This window comes from Dermacentor albipictus, unplaced genomic scaffold (genome assembly GCF_038994185.2).
Source record: "Dermacentor albipictus isolate Rhodes 1998 colony unplaced genomic scaffold, USDA_Dalb.pri_finalv2 scaffold_42, whole genome shotgun sequence".
In the NCBI taxonomy this organism is placed as follows: Eukaryota; Metazoa; Arthropoda; class Arachnida; order Ixodida; family Ixodidae; genus Dermacentor; species Dermacentor albipictus.
The window spans coordinates 795,603-818,743 of NW_027225596.1; the positions used below are offsets into that span (position 1 = coordinate 795,603).

At 46.2% G+C, this 23,141-nt stretch overlaps 2 non-coding genes across 2 annotated transcripts; both read left to right on the top strand.

Moving 5' to 3' along the window:
• Positions 1 to 14,721: 14,721 nt before the first annotated feature.
• TRNAN-GUU (transfer RNA asparagine (anticodon GUU)) lies at positions 14,722 to 14,795 on the top strand. The gene has a single exon. It is a non-coding gene; the product is annotated as a tRNA-Asn (tRNA).
• Positions 14,796 to 21,632: 6,837 nt separating this feature from the next.
• TRNAN-GUU (transfer RNA asparagine (anticodon GUU)) lies at positions 21,633 to 21,706 on the top strand. The gene has a single exon. It is a non-coding gene; the product is annotated as a tRNA-Asn (tRNA).
• The last annotated feature ends 1,435 nt before the right edge of the window (positions 21,707 to 23,141 follow it).

Consider the following 23,141-nt stretch of genomic DNA (forward strand, 5'->3'; position numbering starts at 1 on the left):
CAGGAGAATTTCTCGAGCTTCTACTCCAAGATGACAAATCGCGGAGTATATAATTCCGTCTGGTCCTGGACAAGTGGATCGGCGGGAAGAAGATATCGCAGCGTCGAGCTCGTGCATAGTAAAAGGTGCGTCCAGACGGTGATCACTAGATGACGGGAAAGTCAGTCTTGAATGGGTTGGTATATCGTTCGAGGAGCTCACGAGTAATTTGCAAAAGTGATCGGCGACCTCAACTTCACGCCGGCCTTGCCGCATGGCCACAGCGCTGAACGGGTGAAGCTGTTGTGGAGGCGAGCGAAGGCTTCGTACAATTTGCCAAATTCTAGAGAGAGGTTTTCTCGGATCCAGAGAGCCACAGAATGATCTCCAGCGTTGTTTGTCAAGCTTGTCAAGGTGGCGCAGGACATGACGCTAAGCCCGGCGTGATGCAGTGACGTCTAATGGTGATTTGGTCCTTCTGTATTTCCGTTCTGCTCGACGCCGTATCGCGCGAAGTCGCTCGTACTGGTCATCAATAGATGATCTAGGTGAAGGTGCACTGAGGTGTTTTGTTGTGTCACGTGAAGTTGCCGCGATGACATCTTCAATATTGGATGGTGCTTGGATGGCTTGACATGCGGTGGTCACAGATTCTCGAAATGTTGGCCAATCGATAGAACGCACAGTGTGCGGAGCTGGGGGATGTAACCATTTCAACTGAACATATGTTGGTAGATGGTCACTTCCATGGGTGTCGAGATCAGTACACCATCGTGTAGCAGACAGCAGGCTTTTTGAAACAAACGCAATGTCAAGACAACTGCTGTAGTAAGAGCCTCGAAGGTATGTTGGCGAGCCATCATTGATCACCATGAAGCCTTGACTAAGCATGAAGTCAGCCAAGTCTCTACCGCGGGCGTTCGTCGAAGCAGAGCCCCACATGGGATGGTGGGCATTCAAGTCACCGATGACTATGTGGGGACCCGGACAAGCTTTCAGTATGGACTGCAAATATGAACAGTCTATGCTCGATGTTGGGGGTATATACCCGCCAATTACTGAGAGTGTGCGCCACTTGTACTTCAGCGTTATGCAAACGTACTCGTTGGAAGCGTGTGCAGGAATGTCTTTACGAAGGCACGTTAAATTCCGACGAACAAAAATCAGCACTTTGCTTAAATTGTGATCATTCCTTGACCACAGTGGCACATATCCAGATACGCGTAGTAAAGACGGCATGTTTGGTTCACATATTACAGCCACGGGAAACTGGTATTCGAACATCCATTGCCGAAAGTCTGCGAGGCGGCCTCGTAGGCCTCTGGCATTCCACTGCATTATTGCAGATCTTCGCAATTGGTTTTCAAAAGAGAGCGCCATGATGCCTTATTGTAGAGCCTTGAGGAGCGGTTCCAAAGCATCTAGAACATGTAGCGCGGTCTTAGCAACCGGCGTCTGTAGTCCGCAGAGAAGTGAACGCATCGTAGTTATCAGGTGTTTCAGCATACTTCGACATTTTCATTTTCTGTCTTATCATTCTCAACCACCGTTGCAAACACATCACCCGACGCATTTAAGCCTGTTTGTTTGGGTGGGAGCGACGGCCAGTCAATGTCAGAGTCGGTCGGCGGAAGCGTCGTTTTATGCAGCGCATCTGTTCCACGTGCTGCTGCCGAAGAAGGTACGTCGGGCCCGCATCTTGATCGCAGAAGCAAACTTGGCAAGCGAGGAGTTTGCCATGCGGCTGATGGTCCATCTGTATGGGAAGTACTCTTGTCTTGCTGTCGTCTGTGTCGCGATCGACGTCTGCGGCGGCGTATCGATGTAGCAGCCTGTCTGTGAGTGGAGTTGTCCCGCACCATCTTTCGAATCACTGACATTTCGTCCTTGATTTTCTGGCAGTCTTTTGATGTCGCTTCATGTGGACCGGCGCAATTGGGACATTTTAGGGCAGTAGCATCGCAGCTATCATTTTGATGGGCCCCTCCACACCGTTGGCATGTTACGCCGCCCTTGCAAGCTGCGCTGACGTGTCCTATTTTGAAACACTTGCGACACTGCACCAGTTTTGGCACGTAAGGGCGCACACGGTGTCTTACGTATCCTACTTTTACGTAGTCAGGTAATGTTTCAGAGTCAAAGACTATTTTAATACACCGGGATTGACCGAAGCGGTGAATCTGCACTGTTGGTGCGGTGGAATTCAAAAGCCTCTGGAGGTCAGTGTCTGCGATTTCTTTGTCCACATCAGAGATAACGCCAGTCGAGGTTCCTTTTCCATACGCAAAGAAGGAGCGCACTGGGATGTTTCCTAGTAGTGTGGCAGCCTTTAGCGTATCCAGAATTGACTTGTTCACGTCCACCGAAAGGATGTTCCTCCGTGCGTTAATTCTGATCTCGCTGACTTGACCTGGCGCAATTCGCTCAAAGTACTCTGTTAAGATCTGCCTGTTCAAGGTATTCAGATCGTCGGTAGCTGTGGTAGGGACGTAAGCAACAGTGAATGATTGCTTACCACTGTCCTGCCTGGGCAACGATTCACTGTCTGTTGATGTCCTCCTGAGTTTTCTCTTCAAACGGCGACCCACGGCAAGTGTGAAATCGTTGTCCGATTCCATTTCTTCAACCGTTGAGCTGTCGGAAGATTCAAGGGCGACAGTGGAAGGGCCAGTGCGGTCCCTTGTCTTCGATGCAGCCAGTGGTGGACGACCAGGGTCAAACGCTTGGTTGGGATTCCTATCCCCCATCCTGGAGGATGACGTTGTGCCCTTGCACAGTCTCTGATATCGAAAAACGTCCGAGGCACAGGAAAATGAAGAGACCACAGCTATAGGCGTTCTTCTTCCGAGGCACTGAATGCGCAAATAATGTTCACTTGAAAGGCATTCTGAGCATTACACCAGTTTCGAGATATGCATCAGAAAATGTGCGATGAAATTCCAAGAAAGATAGAATCATCACTGCCTAGCAACCTAGCAATGACAATGGTAGAGTGTTTCATTCCGCAATAATGCAGCAAGAAAAAAAAAGAACTTTCGAAATGTTAATTTGCCTGATAGGAAGTTAAAATTTCAGAGTGATGATTTCCTGTTAACAATAACGCTAATCGACAGACATGGGTCATCGCGCAAAGAGAGGTGAAAATAGAAAGATAAACCTCCGAACTTTGCGTTGAAGTTGCAATGACTGGGTGCCATGCGTTTGTATGAGAGTTGTGGGTCAGTCGGTTTTACGGTAGTTAGAAAAAAAAGCTAAGTGCTTTGCGCTGAACCATTTCAAGTGCGTTGTATCGTGCTGTTAGCCTCCAGTAGGTTGGCACTTTTCGTGCCCGTGTTCCTCAGCAAAAATGTGGGCCGATCCCGGCGGCAGTGCAGGGCCAGGAGCTGTGGCTTCCAGGACGCATTCCTCCTCATACAAGAGGATGTCCTGAGCTCCGTATCTGAAGGAGGAGAGCATTTAATACTAGTCCTTGATCTAAAAGGAGGTGTCGACATTATATCGCATAAGGCCATCCGATCCGAATTAAACAACATCGGATGTGGCGAAAACACCTTCAATTACATAAAGGCTTTCCTATCAGTGCGGAGTGCTACAATAAGCGTAGCACAAGTCACGTCGGAAGCTTTTAAGATGCCAAACAAAGGTACCCCTCAAGGAGCCATAATCTCTCCTCTTCTCTTTATATCGACATGAGAGGACTCGGGCGGGCCCTGGATGAAGTACCGCAGTTGAGATACACCTTATATGCGCAGGATATCACTTTATGGGCAACGCGCGGATGCCTGGCTAGCAAGGAGCAGACACTCCAAGAGGCTGCAACAGCAGTTGAAAATTTCGCCAGGTCCAGCGGGCTCAGTAGTGCCCCAGATATACCTGAAATTATCAGGGTACATGAAAAAAAGATACAAAAGTAATGGTGACATAGGCATAGAAATTGAAGGAGTCAAAATAAAAGAGGTAGTTTAACCGTTGCAACAATTCTGGGTTTACTGGGTTCAGAGTAACGGAAGTACAGGCCACACTATAAACATGGTAAAATCAGCGACGAAACAAGTTGCCAGAACGATACAAAGAATAACGTATCGCAAAAAAGGAATTAAGGAGGTGGAGTCAATTAGATTAGTACAGGCCCTTGTAGTGAGTAAGACAACGTAAGTCTACCTTTCCACACACTAAACAAAAGTGAAGAAGCAAACATGGAGTCTATTATTAGGAGCGCGTACAAAGTGGCCCTAGAGCTACCGGTAGGCACATCAACCCAAAAACTATTAGATCTCGGAATACATAATACCTACTCCGAGCTAAAGACGTCGGTACTGACCGCGCAAAGAAGTCGTCTAAGCCAGGCGAGTGCTGGGAGAGAGATACTAGCTAGGGTGGGCTTCCCACCGTACCCCCGTACCTGGACGAAGTACTGGTGGCAATCCCGGATCCCGTCCGATGCAAGATCTCGGTCGCTCCCCTGCCCAAGAATATGGACCTAAACCAAAACAAAACAGTGGAGAGAGGATGAGAGCAAGGTGGCTCCGTAAACGTCTAAAAAACAAAACAAATGTTTTGTAGGCGGACGATTCCAGGTACAACTGGAGAAGTGCCGTAGCAACAGTAATTGCCGGCCACAGGAGAATGTTGACGAGTGCCTCTCTGTACACGTCCTCGATCGCCAAGGCTTAATGCTTTGCCATTGCCCTGGCGATCAAAGAGCAAGAACGGAAGGAGGAGAAACACACGATTACCATCTCGGACTCGCAGGATGCGTGCCATTTCTTTTTTAACGGCCGCCTCCCGATAAAAGTTAAAAATTTCCTAGGCAGGATATTGACAAACAGATTCAGGTTATTCTGGTGTCCGGGACACACAGACCTGCAGGGAAAGAAGAGTACGAATGCTTTTGTTAGAAGACTCAGAAACTGAGCAGAGCCTCGACAGCATTTGTCAATCCCCTCAAGCATTCAGGAGCAGTAAAGTGAGAAGACAATGATCTATGTGAGAATGAGAAGTGAGAAGACAATGACCTGCTCGCCACCGCGGCATGCGACAAAAATACAGCACCCTCCACAAATAATTAGAAGGGGAGGACGCCATAGACCTCCACAGAATTCAAACGGGGGTCTTTCCAAACCTATAAAGATTAAACAAAAATTTTCCAACGCTGTATGGGCACACCTGTCCGTGGTGTGGCGGCTCGCCATCGCTATATCACATTTCGTGGGGCTGAAAGATAGATTACCAAATTTAAACAACTTTTTAAGTAAATTTATATTACCCAACACTTTGGAGCAATGGAAGGCACACTTTGCCAGCTCTGACCCGGAGGTGCAGTTTGCGCTTTTGGATCACGTCAGGCAGGCGGCAGCTAGCCAGTGGAGCCCCGGACTTGCGGCCCCACTCATGGAGCTAATAACCTTTCACCCCAACTCCTCTCAATAAAGTTATTCCTTGCTTCCTAGCCCCGTAAGGCAGAAGGTTCAAGCTCTCACCAAAGTGAAGCAAACAGTGCATACATTCTTTGGAATCACGCATGCAGCATACAACAGATCTACAGCATACGCTTCAATAAAGGACAAGCATAAAACAAGCATCCGACCCACATAATTGACGATAAGGCGCTCCTGATAACAATGCCAAGCACGTAGCGCTCCCCGCAATACGTTTTCCGAGAAACATCACTGTTGCGCAAACTGGCTGCGACGACGACAACTTGCGACGTGGGGAGTGACGTCCCTAGCATTTGGTATACAAAAGAACCAGACTAACTACTGATTTCAACGTTGTTGCAGCCCCGCTTTGAGGAGTGAGTGCTATCAATATTACTATTACTTCCATTAGTACTATTACCTTAAAGTACCATTACTCTAAAGCAATAAAGCATTGAATTCCTCCTGCGCATATCTAACGGTGGTGTTCAGATTCGCTGGACATCCGCTTTCGCAGGGCCGCTATGGAGTCAATTTTTTCTGTTGGCTGCACCAAGTTTCAAGAAAATTGCCTGTTGGAAATAGCAGAGTTCTAGCCCTTGATTTGAATCACGGAGAAAAGAAAGAAGGTTAGGAGGCAGCATTGCGCAACGCGATTGAAGGGAAGAGCGTCGTCCCAACACGTGGTGAAAACTTCAGAGCATTGCCAGACCGCGCGGTAGATTTTAGTAGACCCGTATCATTTTTTTTTCCAGTCCCATTCGCATGGAGGAAGGGAAAAGTGCCTCCATTTCGGAACGTCTGTGTTCTTGCTCCGTGATCTCGGCGCAAGAGGTCACGTGTTGGGCCGACACTGAGCAGAGAATGGCGTCACGGCCTGGCAAGGCTGGTTGCGTGACGTAATGCTCTCTCCCATCCTTTTCCTACCTGCATTGTTGAAATTACTCGAAGAAGCGGTTATAAGTTCTGCGAGAAATCAAAATGCCCATTTGAATAATTAACGTTGTCACGCTCATTATTGTAAATAATTTGCGGCACATAATCTACATATTGTAGCTAGTGAGTATGGAAGGTATGTCGACTTGAAATGGAGTCACAAGACTGCGTCAATTTCCAGAATATAGTTTTCGGCGTCCCACGAAATGCATTGGCGTTCCAATTACTTTTGTGCTGCAGTGCAAACAATGGTGTTTTTTTAATAAAGTAAGACGAACAACCGGGCAATTTACCGCTAGGTTGATGTGTCATATCTCGTAACCGGTGTCATCCTCAGAATTCATTTTAAGTCGATATGCCTTGCATACTAAGAGGCTACAATTCGAACATTGAAATATGTGCACTAGTGTAATGAAATAAGAAGTTAATTCGCGTAATTCGCGTTTAATTACGTTATTTCTTAAATTAAGTATTTTGATTTCTCCTAGAAGTAACACCCGCTTCATCGTTTAATTCAGATGACGGGTTAGAATAATTGTGCTATTCGCAACTCATATAAACATTAGGGGGCGCTGCGAAGCCTGGCCCGGTCTGGCTACACTGTGCAATATGGCGGCTTTACGGAGGTCCCCGCGTACGCTGTCCTTGGTGAAAATATGAAGTTTGTTGCACTGCGATGTTAATTCGCGCTGTTTTGTAGGGGGAGAACGGGTAGTGGACGCCGAGCACCTCATTTTAGTCGGTACCAGTGTTACAGTGAGTAATTAAGTATAAGTGGTCGCGCGTGTGTGCAAACCTCCGGCGTGACAGCGGACCCGCACGAGATTGTGGTGAGAATCGCCAACGCATTCCGGGACCCATCGATCGTGGAGGCAAAGTGCTCGTGCACTGCTGGATTGTCGCAAAAGTGCAAGCACATCTCGGCTGTTTCTCCTGGCACCTTATCCTGGAACATTTGGTGTAGTTGTCAGTCCCTTTAATGTTTCATCTCTACATTGCGTTTCAATGCTGTTCATATTGCAAAGATCGTATAAAGTGAAATGTTCATGTGCGTGCACCGTTGTAAGCAGAAGAGATCCTATTATGTGCCAAACTGCAACTTAGCTTCACCTTGTGCTGTGGCGCTTGAGGTTACCTATCACAATACATATTCTGCTTTTTTTTTGCCGACATGACTGTTCATTTCCTATGGCTCATACGTTATTGTTTCACAATTTGTGCACGAGCAACTGCGTGATATCAGTGGCGACTCAGGCAGAACTCGTGAAATCAACTTTTGTTGTCTTTGTTTGTGCCCTTCTTAAGGGGGCCCTGAAACTGGCATGCTGCATAATACAGATAACACGACCACCACAAGCTCTGTTCGCAGGACGATCAGACAGCCGTGTGTATTTATTGGTCTCTGTAAGTGATGTAGCTCCAGGCGTCCATCTCGCGTTTAGAGAGTGCCACACATGCCTGAAGCACAAGTAGCAATGTGTAATAAAAAAAACTTGACCAGGGGGTGTATTCTGTAAGACTCCACCTAGTGGACTGTCCATTTCGGCCGCCGCTGATTGGATGCAGCTGTACGAGCGAGGAGGGGACGAGCGGCCCCAGCCAATCAGCAGCGGCCGAAATGGACAGTCCACTAGGTGGACTCCTTCAGAATACTCCCCCAGGACCTTGCTATGCACCATGTAGCTTCCAGCACACTAGCTGAGGCGAAAGGAGAAAGCAATGCATCAGTGCAATAACTACTAATTCCGCTTACAGTTCGATGATTCGAAAAATTTTTGCAGCAGGCGATGTCCTTTTGTAGTGAGGTAACTATGATAAGTCGGAAATGTTTCAGTGCTCCTTTGTTTGTTAAGTGTTTTAAGTGAATGTTAAACTTTTATGTCACTTACTTTCCATTTATTGATATGTTGATAGTAAGGACAGCTGTATATGCTCTTTGGAGGTCAATAATTATCATTCACTGATGTTAAATCTGCACAAGTGTCTCCCCATGTTGTATTACCAGTGGTTTAGTTATGCTTCCCAGGACAGCCATTTGCACTGTATTCAACAAATTGGGAAGAAGCATAAATTATGGTACATATACCAGCTGGGGTCATTTGAATCAAACCATTCTTTCAGGGTACTCAACTCTGGTGGCCAAACTTTTTAAATACTCATCGTATGCAGGTTTGACACTGTTCCATGTTACTTGTCATGTTCTGTTTTGCAAGATATACCCTCAAATGCTAAAAAGTGCAACAAAAATGGGCTTGAGTAAACCGTATGAGGCAAACACCTTGACACTGAGTACAGTGAACAAAATATTGAGTGCATGTGGTTTATTTTGTGAAAAAATACAAGTAAGGCAAGGGACAACAAACAGGCATTGAAGAATAACCACAACTCTATGCACACAGATCATAAGTGAACTGCAAATATCTCGGAATACCATAAGATAACAACTTGCATCAGAATGCATAGCGTAAATCAGCACTTCAATGAAGAATACAAGTTGCAAAAGAATGTGCATTGCTAATTTACAAAAAGTGTGTTGAAGTTGAAGTCTGCAGGTTTGGCCAATGCAAACAAGTGCAGCATGTAGATCACATGGCAACGACCGTGTCTGAAAAGTATGAAATGGCTGAGTGGCATAAAAAAGGCTGGATTTCCAAACAGAAGACCGCACTTACTCTCAAGGCCGCCACGCTTTGATGGAGCCAAGGTCACACGCACAAATGTCTCTATGCAATACAGGCTACTTGCAATATCGCCAGCCATGGCACATGACTTCAGGTGAATCACCGAATGCCGAATATGCAAACGTGCCACTGGAATTGTGAAGAATTTTTTTAAAAATGCGGGGTACGACACATTCATGTGACATGGTCTTTTCGCTTTGGTATTGGAGAAGGCCGGGAAAGAACACTTGCGCACCCTAGTCGAGGCAGAGACAAAATGTCTGCTGGTAGTAAAGCTTGCCTTCTGGCAGCATGGTAACAGGACAGGTTCTTCCATTTCCCAAGATGTGGCAAATTTCCTGTTAGAAATTGCTTCAGGTACTTGGCTTACAGAAACCAATGTTGTCCAAGTGACATCGGGTGAACTAATTTGAAAATCTTCGAAAAAAAAGGCTTTCTAGACGACACCTTACATGTACCAGTGTATAACCAAAATTTGCAATAGGGCCTGGTGAGGCGCCCTTACGAGGCCATGCACAATTAAGTTTTCCTAACAAAAAAAAAATAAACTCGGGCAACGTAGCAACACATGTTAAGTTCAAATGCGCTGCAACAATACTGAAGATTGTGGAGATGTAAAAAAATGCAAACAAAACATTACCACAGGCTATAGTAAGGAAATACACAATGGAAACAAGGAATATAACAAAATTGTTGGAGGGGAATTTATGTGCCAAAAGTGAACCAACAACACCATTTTAGGAGGGGCACTATAAAAGATTATTTTTCAATGAAGGAAAAGAAGTGCTCTCCTCACACTTCCCACTAGTTTAAAGGGGTTGAGGCACCAAATTTTGAGGCTATCAGAACCATACTGTAGGCTTCCTCTGTATGCAAAGACACTCAACATGAAGTGCTAGACACAGAAAAGTTTAAAGTATGTTTTCATTCTCTTCCAAAGTGTGCTTAAATGGTCGTTCTCGTGATCGAAACCCATCGCTACCGCGATTGACACCGATGTCACTGTGTTGGAAGCACAACAAAAATTTTAGTGACGTCATACCACATTAGAGTGACGTGCAATGAGTGGTGACCCACAGCACCGGGCAAGCCTAGAGAGGCTTGAGTCTAGAGGGCAATGAGCCGCGTCAGTCGCAGAGTCATAATTGGAGCTGCTGCAGCTAGCCCGGACAACTGTCGGCGTGGTTTTGTTTGCCTGCACTGGTACAGAATGTGTGTGCGAGACCAGATGATGCAGCAGTGTGCGCGTCACAGCTTGGTGGGCCCACGTGACCAAGCTTTCTAGACATTGACATCACTGTCCAACTCTGCACCCACAAACCGAAACTGAAAATTGTTCACATAAATAATGCAATATTAACTTATTTACTGAGAATATAAGAATATTCGAGTGTGCACCATGCTTCCTGGAGCAATAAGAAACGTTTGAAACAAAGAACGCGAAAGCCAAAAATTTGATGTCTCAACACCATTAACGTGACTTATTTTGCCATACAGAGACTGGCTGATGTGTATCTTAGTGTTACTGGTTTTAAGATGAAGCCTGAAATTCTTGGTAAATTGTTTCCGAAATAACGTAATCAATACTCAGAGGAAGATAATACTTCTGACAGGAACAACATGCTTTTAGTTTCTAATTAGCCACGCAATTACATTACCAGAGCCTACCACCTCATCTGTAAGAGGACAACCCAACGAAGGTCTATTTCAAATGCAAAATAACGGCAAGCTGTGACTTCACCTCTGCTGGTAAGGAACATGGCGCTTCCACTCCTGTAAAGTTTAGAATTCCTTGCATGGAAAGCGCGAACCACTTTTACGGTGCACATAATACGTTTGGGAAATGTATTGATGCAGGACTCACAAAAATCGATGTCTTGCTAAAATCGGTGATGAAAGGTTTGTGATGCCTGCAGCTATTATGACAATGTCTTCAAGTAATCCCACCATGCTCCATGGGATTCTTGTTGACAACACGGAATATTTTCATTCGCTGTATAGCACGCTCTACATAAGCTCTTGCTGATGCTATCTTTTGTGTCCTAAGTGAATCACCCTTTGACATCTGCTTTTGTTTTCTGAATGGAGGCCTGATTAACTCAATTAAGTTGTCCGCACAAATGTCATCAATAAGAAAGCCACAGTCTGCCATTATGGCATCTGATATCGGGTCTAGTTGCTTGACGAGGCAGCTTTGCTCAAACAGGGCCTTGTCTGAGGTGCGGCCTCCATATCCTTGGCTTATGTAGGCACTAAGACCACTTGTTGTAACAGTCACCATATATTTAACCGTGAAACCTTTCTTATAGAAGGGGTAGGTCTGTAATGCACATCGCAAACAGTTGGGCTGGCTAATAGGAATTACGGTGCAATCTACAATGACGCGCAGATTACCGAAGTGTTTAAAACAGACAAGCAAATGTTCAACATCATCTTTTGGTGGCACAGCCACAGTTACTTTTAAAATTTCAGACATCAACTGAGCAGTCTCTGCAATTATGTTGCTACATGTAGTTAGTTAAAAAAGTGACTCAAGAATGCAGTGGAAATATTATGCTTCAATTTCACCAATGTCAATGCAATTGTTTTTACACATAACTGGTGCCGTCCTGAAAGTGGATGAATTTTTGTGTAGCACGTCACACGAGCATTCAGAACATCTAATGATGGCAGGCCTGTAAATGTATTTACGTTGCTACTATTTATCGTGTTCACAAACTTCTGTGGAAAAGTACCCGATGTCACTTGGACAGCCTTGCTTTCTGTAAGCCTTGTCCCTGAAGCCATTTCTAGTAGGAAATTTACCACGTCTTTTTCTTCTCTTGAGTACTCTGCCAATAATGTCCGGGGGCCAGGTTGGCAAGCGCATTCCTGTCACAAAACAAAAGCAAGAGTTATAATGTCTGACATATCTGACGCGAGATGCAGCTTCTTTTTGTCATTCCAATAATGCACGTCAATGTGTTAAATTCAATGTTGGAAGTAGGAAAGCCAGGCTTTTTGCATCAGTTAATTTGCACCCATCACAAACCACAATCCTTTCACGAAGTTAATCCAGAAAACATGCTGCCGGCTAGGTAAAGACAGCTACCACATCACAAATATATAGAAAAATAAATTGCCATATTTGCTATGTCCTTGTCCCTTATGGTGTTTGCAAGGCTTTGGTCCATGCTGTTAGGGGATGGGAAATCGTCCTGCAATGTCAGATAGAGTTCAGTTCAAGAAACCAGTGGTTAAGCAATGTGTGCACAAGTTGCAGTTAATGTGCACCCATCACACACCACGTGCTACAATGCTTTTACGATGTAAATCCAGAAAGCATGCCACCGTCTAGGTAAAGACAGCTACCACAACACATACATATACAAAAAGAAATTACCATATTTCCTTTGTCACTTATTTGGTCCATGCTGTTGCTGTCAGGGGATGGGAGATCGTCCTGCAATGTCAGAGTTTAATCGCAAGGAATTAGTGGTGAAGCAATGTGTGCACAATTGCAGGCAGCCAATTTACCATGGTGGTCATGCTGACAGGTGCATGGGGCAACACCTTTGCTTCTAATGGGGAGGCAGCAGTTTCTTTGCTTGATTCATTCTGTAATGCATTAAAAGGTGTTGACGTCTATTGCATGCTTGTAGACATGGTGTATGTACCATAAGCTTATCAGTGCTGCACCGTGCAGTCAAATTACCTTAATCTGGCTGACCGATACGCACGTCGGCGAAGTCTTGCCAGTGAAAGCTCTTTCATATGAGCATCCTTGTTCTCATCATAACATGACGTCCTTGGCAGGTTTTCAGTTGGTATTGCATTTTTTTCAGCCGCTGTCTTTGACATGCTACATCTGAAAAAATTAATGAATTGTTTATGCTTTATTGTGCCTCAATATGGGCTGCGCCCAGAATTTTTTTCTTTTTACCTCAGCCTTAGCCTTTACCTTAGCCAGGTGGCGTGGCGTTTGCTTACGTCTCTAGTGGACAAAATAAAGTTATTTCACTCACTCACTCACTCACTCACCTCAGAAACAAGGCCACAATATTTATAAAAAGCATTTGCAAGGAAATGAAGCACGGTTTGAGTGTGCAAGGCTACGCAACGTTGTACACCGAATGTAGCATCTGCAAAACGTAGCTGAAAGCTGCTCATAACGCAACGTACACAGGTGCAAACACCACCACATGACCAGAGTAGTTTTGCCACCGACTTGGGGATGATTTAATAACACAAAGCTAGCTTAGGTACTAATACTGCACATACATATCGCACATCGCAACTAGCAAACGCGTGTAAAATTGAAATGTGGCTGTCGCGTAAGTGGCAAACTTCTGCAATGAACGTGATAGGCTCGCCGTCGGTGCGAAATACCAGTGTCATATGGCCACTCTTGAGCGCGTCGGAGATTCTCAAGTGCAAGTGGCAAATTCGTAATCAGTCGCGCTGGGAAGTGCCCGTGTGCAGTGCGCCTGTGCTGCAAGTTCATCCGCGCCACGCATGATATTTATTCCGCTTTAGCATGCCACATACGTGGCACGTTTACACTCAACACTTCCCGAACTTGCTAGTACATCATTCGTAAACATTTGAATCTCCGACGCCCGTATAAGTTGCGCGAGACTTGCTGGGCATCAAAAGCCTCCCGAGTTACAGCCGGGTGTAGCCAACGAGCGCAGAGGTGACGTTCCTCGCAGAAACCGCTGTGAAGCGTCGAACATGAGCTCTAATTACAGCCAATGTGGTTAACGAGTGCAGAGGAGACGTTCCTCGGAGAAACCGCTGTGACAGGGCTCGAACCTGTGCTCGAATTTCGCGTTGCGGCTAGCATATGCAGCAAATAATGCATAGCCCAATCGCCGGTGCTCGCAATGTGAAACGTGTTTACATAAGGTGACACAGCGACATGTATAATGGCCACGCACAATGGTCATGCATTAGGTTCGAGTTCACAAGTTCACAATAGTGTCTCACCTGGTAAGGAGAAATTATCCCGTGCAAAATGCCGTGAGCAAACAGTCACTGTCAGCGTCAAAGCCTTGCCGATGCGGATGTTAGCGATCCACCTGGTTCTGCGGCTTCAGCCTTTCGACTAGGAGGGAAATGCGTGAACGGAAATATCGCTGTCCTTCCATCTCGCTGGCACGCACCTAGGAACACAGCATAACTGCTTGGCCGTTCGCTTTTTCTTTTCTAGCAGCTCCATTCTTCCGTCCGCGACAGCAGCCTCTACGGCATACACGGCGTCTGGACCTCCGTATGGCGTTTCTCCCTACTGCCGCTAGGTGTCGCATGAATTGCTGGAGTTGCGAATATGCCACAGCCAATATTTAAATATTTGGTGCAGCATAAAAATACCACCCTGTACCATTGCACATGACCGTTACCCCTGCACGTAACCCATTTCTAGTTAGTCGATCGAAAATAGTTTCTAGTGGCAGTGTATTATAGCGTTCTGGAAGCCACCAGACAAGCTCATTTAAAGTTTATTGACTCAAGTGCAATCGTTGTTCAGAGTTTCAGGCCCGGGACGGGTATACAGGTCAAGTCTTAAATCACTGGGCCGTGATTGGGCGGGCCAGCGTGTGGCACTTTAGAGCTCGGGACGGTCCGGGGCAAGTTTTTAATAAACAGTAGCTGTACGCAGGATCTGTCTTTGTTAAACACTCCGGTAGTAACGTAAGCCCACTTTTTACACCGCCGTCCGGCGACCGGCCTCCGTGGCGCAATCGGCTAGCGCGTTCGGCTGTTAACCGAAAGGTTGGAGGTTCGAGCCCTCCCGGGGGCGGGTGTTTGTTTTTTTTTCTTCCCGGAGGTTTCTTTTCTTTCTTCATCGCAATAGCGCCGCCATTATTGGTGTTGCCGCCATCTAGCGTCTTACCGTGCTCCGCCGGCGCATATGATTGTTTTCTTTATGTGGGTGAATTGTTCACTAATTCTGTAGACGCTTAAAGGTATGGCGTATGAGGTCTGGTGTCTGTTTCGCTGTAGTTGTATATCCAAAGCATGGAGAAAAAGTTTTTGCAGAGGAACCTCTATAGCGAGGGTGCAACTATGCGTCGATGTGACTAAGCCGGTTTTATTTATTTATTTTTGCAAAACCCGCAGCGCCTTTAGAGGGATTTAATAGAGAGTGCATTTGATATTCGAGGGAAGATGGAGTATGACACTCTCTTTATCATTGTGAGAGCGCTGCATAATGCTGCGGACAATGTTTGCAGTATAATTGGAAAAAAAATTACTAGCCAGACATGACGCCCGCGTTGCCACAAGTAAACTGGTTCGTTCATTCACCGTGGCACGAACAATGCAAGGACCCGACCCGTACTCCTCCTTTCCCTTGCCTCCCTTGTGTCTTTTGTCATAGCGGCAGGCCATACCGGTTTGAATATGAAAAAAAAATAAAGATTTGATTTAGGCCTAAGGTGACTCGTGACGTCGACAGGCTCAGAGCGACATGGCATCACAGCGTATGTATGAAGTCTGGCATCTACGCTCAGATCGCCATTTATGCTTTCTCGAAAACTAATGCCCCTTGTTGCGCATTGGAAACTTGGCTTCACTGACATCTGTTGGTTAAAACGAATAAAATAAAGGTACGATCAAATCTCACATAACGTCATCTGATCGCATAATCTCCGCTCGCATCATTAAAGAGACCTTGAACCATTTTTTTTTACCGAATTGGAGAAAGGCATTTGAAGTAAAAATAGGCCATTTCAGAAATACTTTGGCGCAAGAAGAAAGTACTTCAATGCGTTCATTAAAAGCGGAGTTACTGGCAATCAAACCTGGCCTCCGCTGTGCTGCCTTTCCTCCTTCAATGCCCTCAACTGCGAAGGCTACGGCGCAGTTTGGCGTGCCCACAATGCTCCGCCTTCTGTATGTCACCGTGGCGCGCAGTTCAAATTTAATATTGGATGTTAACGTAGACGCCAAGGCTTCGGCCTTTGGTCCCTACGATGCGCTAAACGTAAGCCAAACGCGGTTATCCTCAGCGGGCAGCAGCGAGCTTAGCCAGTGGACTCGTGGCGGCATCCCGCGGCGGTCGCGGTATCTACGCCACGTAGCCGACCGCAGCTTGACGTCAGCTATCGGCCAATAGTAGCCGTCTAAGGGAATGACGAAATAGTCCGTCCGATGACGAAATGGGGCGTCTAGAAGAGAGCGAGGACAGGGCCTTCTGTTGAAGAGAGAGGGTTTGAGAGAAAGGTGACTTCGGGATCCGCTTTGCGAGCTCCGCGCACCGCGTACGACGGCGGAACTTGGCTGAGATGTTCACTGCAGCGTATTCTACCCGCGGGCTACGTTATTTCACCAAGGCCGAGGGTTGGCTCAGGGTCACATTAAAGCATCTGTTACCATGTTTAACAATTATCGGCATGGCTTTCTTGGAGGGTTTTTCTATGCCACACAGCTAACCCTTTTTTAAAAATTGCTTTTGCTAGTACGACTCACAAGATATCCCATTGAAGCTTTACCTTTAGGCTTCGGAAAAACACGACGAATTGCTTGAAATTACAGGTCTATGCTTGAAGCAATCAAGCCTAGATGTATATCCCCCTGCTTTGGGCTGGATATGCAGCCGCTTGGCCAACTGACACCGCTTTGCTTACGCCAGCGACTGCACCTATTCAATTTGAGCCGTTAAATCTAGATGTTCCTCAATGTACGGCCCTTGGTCCTGTACTTATCCTAATCTATGTGAATGACTTGCCAGTGTGCAGCATTTCCGCCATGTGTCCCTTTCGTCGAAGGTAGTGTTCTCTATCGTCCATTTAAGAAATAACTACATTAACATTTCACCTTGATGTGACCTTAGTAATAGTCATGCTTGACGCCTTCATTAACCACTTACACCTTCTAACCTCAAGGACGTCGCAGTTTCGCCTGAAAGGTGAAGCATCCATTGCGATAGCAAATTAGTTGGCAGCTATACGAAGTAGCGATGGTAGTTTTTGTCGGCCGCATAAACTTGGAAACATTCGCTTACTACCAATTAAAGACCATGGTGTCAGCGCGCACCAGCAAACATGAACGCATCGCACTCGACGAGCGCGGGCACTCGCTGTAAGAAAGCGGGTGGAGCAAGCGAAGTGACCTTGGTGCGGTGCATCGCTTCAACGCAAGGGCGGCGAGAACACAGCGCGCACAAAGATATATGAGCCGTCTGCAGACACCTTTCAAGCACTTCCAAGATACGGCGGGCACGGCCGCGCACCGCAGTGCAAACTGAGCACTTGGCGTCGTCGAAACCGCCCCCACTCCCTTCCGCGCTGTCTATCCGCTTTCCCCCACATATGGCGTTCGAGACTGAGCCGCGATGGTCAGTTCCCATTGCGCCCGGTCGCGAAATGCGCAGTTCCTACTGGAGCACAGCTCCGCTGCTCTCCCTCCCTCTCATCGCTCCACAGCCTTTCGCGCGACGGAACACGGCGACGCGTTTGCTCTCCGCTTTCTCTTTCGCAAGCATCGGGCCGCGATCGTCGGCTTATCTCGCTTGTGTTCACTCGCACATACACCATACGACGCGTAATGCTCAATTGGACACGATCCGAAAGAGACAGACTGAATGCCCAAACCAGAAAGGTCACCAAGCGAGCCCTAGGCATTCCAACCAGCACCAGCAACGAGAAGCTGGGGCACCTGGGCATGCACAACACCCTGGAAGAAATTGCCGAAGCCCATCAGCGCGCCCAGCTTGCTAGGCTTTCGACGACGCCTCCGGGGCGCACGATCCTAGAGAAGCTAGGCTTTGCTCAAGGAGACATAGAAAAAGCCTTTGCGGACCTCCCACGGGACATCCGCGCCAAGATCACGGTCCGCCCTATACCCAGAAACGTACACCCCGAAAACAACAGGGGCAGACGACAAGCGAGAGGATAATTCCTTCTTAACCAAGCCTTCGCGAACCGTGAACGCTCAGCTTTTGTGGACGCGGCGGCATACACGGGAAACAAAACTTTCGCAGTGGTGGTTGTGGACGGCCCCGGTTCTACAAGATATGCAGCCACGGTAATTGCAAGGAAGCCTGGACAGGCCGAACAGGTTGCGATCGCTGTATCGCTCACCGACGACAATCTTTCCCATATCTACAGCGACTCCATAGCCGCTATCAGAGCTTTCCAAAAGAGCACGGTCTGCGCACAGACTCTCAGAATTGTTTCAAAGAAACAGATTAAGAACCACTTCATATACTGGTTCCCGGCACACTTAGGACCAAAGATCGGCGACGTCCCCAACCTTAACGAGGAGGCACACGAGGCTGCGCACGCGCTTACAGACCGCTCGGTATCACCCAACCACTCGGAGAATAAGGACGCGCCCACTACATACAACGAAATCACTGAACACTACTACCTACAACGCAGACAGTATATCAGGCCACACCGCACGCTCACTCGAGCTCAAGCAGTTACACTCACAATGCTACAAACAGACACATACCCCAGGCAAAAGAGATTACACCATTACATGCCTGAGCTCTACGACAAGTCTTATTGCACCAATTGCAATACATCCCCTCACGTATCATGGCCGTGCTCGCAAGCTCACATAAACTCCGAACCGGACAAGTGCAAGTTTGAAAAAGCAATCCGGAGCGAAGAACTCGCTCCCCAACTCTGGGCCGTCCAGCAAGTCCACGACGCCGCCAGGAAACTCAACCTCCCGGTTCCGTCGTGGCATACGCCCACTCCACGAGAGCCCAAAGCTCTCGTGGCCTGCAGGACCACGAGAGCTTTCTATCGCGGTCCTGTTTCTATTTCTATCGGTTTGTATTTTCTGTCACGAATCCGACTTCTGCTGATGAACGTGAAACAAAGCTTCAAATGGATGTAGGCACTTCTTTCTACCTCCCAGTTCGTCTTCTTTCGGTAAGAATTCATCGCCTCCCGTGGATTCACTTTCCATTCTTCTACACTCTACCAACTCGATCAAAAGAGACGATTTTTACAGCAGCCGCATCTAAAAGCATGAACTAAATAGGGGCGCCAATGATGGCCGAGGAGAGGCACGACTCAACAAAATTATATCGGAAATTCAGATATTTTAGAAGGGTATGGTTGAAACAATATTTCTTGTTCACCAAAGCTGCCTTTACTTCGCAATTACGGTCAAGTTTAGGCAGGTCAGAGCCTTATGCACGCTCTTTTTAGCCCGATGTTCCTTTTACTTAGCACAAATTTGCCGCATTCTGGCAAAGCTCTCATTTCTACTACCTGTATTGGGATTACAAACAAAATAATGCAACATGTGTTCTAATATTCTTATTCGCGTGCCGGTGAACAGTTGTTTACGAGATTTCGAGAAAAATTTACGATGGGTTTCATTATTTTGATTTTTTAATAGCGTTCATTTTTGTCAAAACTTGAAATCTGAGGCGAATTGTAGAAATGGTAACTTGTGACACAGGAAGAATATTCAACCGAATTGTTGAATAAGTTCAGCTCTCGCAGTGCAGCAAATTTCAAAAGGCTACATGTATTCGTTTAGTTGATAAAAAATCGTAAATATAGCAACTATTGAAGATTGTAGCAAATTAAAGAATTTTTCTAAAACACTTCCGTTTTGCACGGAAGCCTGAAACAGTGCTAGCTAACCCTCCTTTACGTCTAGGTTTTACACACAGGAATTTATTCTTTGTAGCTGTAACATGTTGTATTTCACATCGTTGTGCATTTGTGAAAATGCCTTGTGCATTAAATGGGCACCTCCACACTGAAGAACCTCGTTATTTTTTTCCTCCTAAAATATTCATTTGGCAAAGAAGCCACGCTCACTTTAGGGGTACCGAGTGATATGCGCATAAAATATAAAATATTCAATGAAATCAAACATGAAATTTTTGACCCGTGTTGATCTCTCGTGGAATCACCTTAACTACTATAACTTTAATGTACCATTACTCTGAAACAATAAAGCATTGAATGCCCCCTGAGCATGTTTACTGGTGGTTTTGAACAGCTCCGCTGGACATCCGCTTTCGCAGGGCTGTCATGGCAAGTCAATTTTTTTTTGTTTTCCGCACCGAATTTTAAGAAAATTGGCTGTGGCAAACAGCAGAATTTTAGCCCTTGATCTGAATCATGGAGGAATGAAAACGGTTAGAAGAGAGCATTGCGCAACGCGATTGAACGGGAGAGCGTCGTCCTAACACGTGGTGAAAACTGCAGAACACGGAGGATACGTGAGAGCACGCGGTAGGTTTTAGTAGTCCCGGTTGATCTTTACTTTGCAAACCCATTCGCATGGAGGAATGAAAAAGTGCCTCCATGTTGGCAAATCTGGGTTCTTGCTCCGTGATCTCGGCGCAAGAGGCCACGTGTTGGGCCGACACTGAGCAGAGCGACTGGCGTGACGGAGCGTTAGCTTGCCAAGGATGCAGCTGCGTGACGTCATGCTCTCTCCTAACCATTTCCTTCCTGCATGGTCTAAATTACTCGAAGAGGCAGTAACTACTTCTATGAGACATCGATATGCTTATTTGAATAATTAACGTTATCACGCTAAATATTGTAAATAATTTGCGGCACATAATCTACATATTTAGCTAGTGAGTATGCAAGGTATGTCAGCTTTAAATGGATTCCCAAGACTGCGTCAATTTAAATATAAGTTTTCGGTGTCCCACGAAATGCACTGGCGTTCCAATTACTTTTGTGCTGCAGTGTAAACAATGGCGTTTTCTTAATAAAGTAAGACGAACAACGGGGCATATTACCGCAAGGTTGACGGGTCATATCTCATAACTGGTGTCATCCTCAGAATTCGTTCTAAGTCAATATGCCTTGCAAAAGGATAGACAGTTGGGCGAGTTGGTACGGTAACATGTTTTTGGCTTCTAGCGCGAAGTGAAACACGGACACAGAAAGGAGCAGACAGGACGAGCGCTAACTCTCAACTCAGTTGAGAATTAGCGCTCGTCCTGTCTGCTCCTTTCTGTGTCCGTGTTTCACTTCGTGCTAGAAGCCAAAAAAATCAATATGCCTTGCATAGTGAGAGGCTGCAATTCGAAGATTGAAATATGTGCACTAGCGTTATCAATTAAAAAGTTAATTCGCGTAATTCGCGTTTAATTGTGTTTTTAAATTAAGTATTTTAATTTTTTCTTGAAGTAATATATCCGCTTCATCGATTAATTAAGGTGACGGGTTACAATTGGGCTGTATGCCACAGCCAATTTTTTAATATTTGTTACAGCTTAAAAAAGACACCACTGTACAAAACACTGTACAATTGCACATGCAAAAATAACACTGTACGATAGCACATAAGCGTTACCCCTGTGCGAAACCCATTTCAAATAATGGACGTAAAATAGTTTGTAGTGACAGTGTATTATAGTATTCTGGAAGTCACCAGACAAGCTCATTTAAAGTTGCATCCAAGCCAAGTTTATTGACTCAAGTGCGATCATTGTTCAGAGTTTCGGGCCCGCGGGCCGGGTAGAGATCATGTCTGAAGCCACTAGGCCGTGATTGGGCGGGTCAGCATACGGCACTTTAGAGCTAGGGACGGGCAAAGGCAAGGGTTTAATAAACAATATCTGTACGCAGGATCGGTCTTTGCGAAACACTTTAACGCTAATGGAACCCAACTTTTTTACGCCGCCGTGAGAAGCCCAGCCTCCGTGGCGCAATCGGCTAGCGCGTTCGGCTGTTAACCGAAAGGTTGGAGGTTCGAGCCCTCCCGGGGGCGGCTGCACTTTTTAGTGCTTTCTACTCTCCATTAGGTGTTTCTTTATGTATGTTTTATATACAGGGTGGTTTTTCGTAGCTGCACCCACATTATTTAAGTTAGCAAAATATAAACCACGGTATCGTTGTCTTTACCATACGATTGTACGAATTGGCAGCTTCTAGATACAAAGAAATTTCCGCAATTACGTGCGTAATTAGCGAAGTTACTGTAATTGACTTTTTAATTATTAACGTTAGGTGGCTACAGCAAATGAGACCTTTGAAGCCCGTCCTCGACACAACCTATCCGAACAATTAAACTTTGAATAGCGGATTTGACATGGGAGCTACGCGAATAATTTGTTCCCCTTGGCAAGTTCCTTGAAGCCGAAACTGGCTCGACAAAGTGCGTCAATGTCGTCAATGTGACCGTCGCCCCGGTTTTCGTCCGTCTCCGAGGTTACACCGGTCCGCTTGGACAGCTTGGGTTGTCTCCTTGCTGTCTGCGGCGCTTGCCTATCGCTTGAGTGCCTGCGGGCCGCCAAATTTACTTCCTCGTTCCCTTGGACCCCTGAAGCGGTGTTATGTCGGTGGAAGTGGACACGTGGCGCCCAATGAAATGGCGAAGTAGGCGGACTGCCAGCATTGAAGCGCTAGGCCAACGCCGCAGACAGCAAGAAGATAACCCAAGCTGCTCTCGGGGCCGTACAGGCGGTGACCACGGAGACCTGACGAAAAAGGGAGGGGGGTGACATCGACGAAACAGATGCTCTTTTTCCAGCCAGTTTCAGCTTCAAGGATCCTGTGAAGGGGAACTAATTGTTCGCGTAGTTCCCACATGAAATCCGCTATTCAAAATTTATTCGTTGGGATAGGTAGTGTTGAGGACGGGCTTCAAAGCACTCATTTGCTGTAGCCACATAATGTTGATAGTTAGAAAGTTGATTATCGTAATTTCGCTAATTACGCACGTAATTGCGCAAATGGCTCTGTACCTAGACGATGCCAAACCGCAAACTCGAATGGTAAACATAACGTTACTGTGATTTATATTTTTCTAACTTAAAAATTTGGTGCAGGTAAAAAATAAGTATGGTGCAGAATAAAATAAGTATGATGATGGCGACCATTAAAATTTACTGGTGCAAAAAGCTACGGTATATGAGGCACTGCATAGGTGCTAATGGAACACATGCCCAGTGGCAACTATGCAGTGATCAAAATTCACCTGAAAGACGTTCATTTAAATCTGGCACTATAGCTTCTTTTCGCCTATGCAGTGATGGAAGTTTGCCGGAGCCAGTTTCGTTGAAGAGGAGCACATGAAAACTGTCTCTTTTCCAGTGACATTGATTCACAATTTAGACGTTCATTGAACTGTGGCACATAACTAGTATCGAATACGCAGTCGGAGAAGTGAGGTTACATTGATTTTATGAAATACGTATCTACAA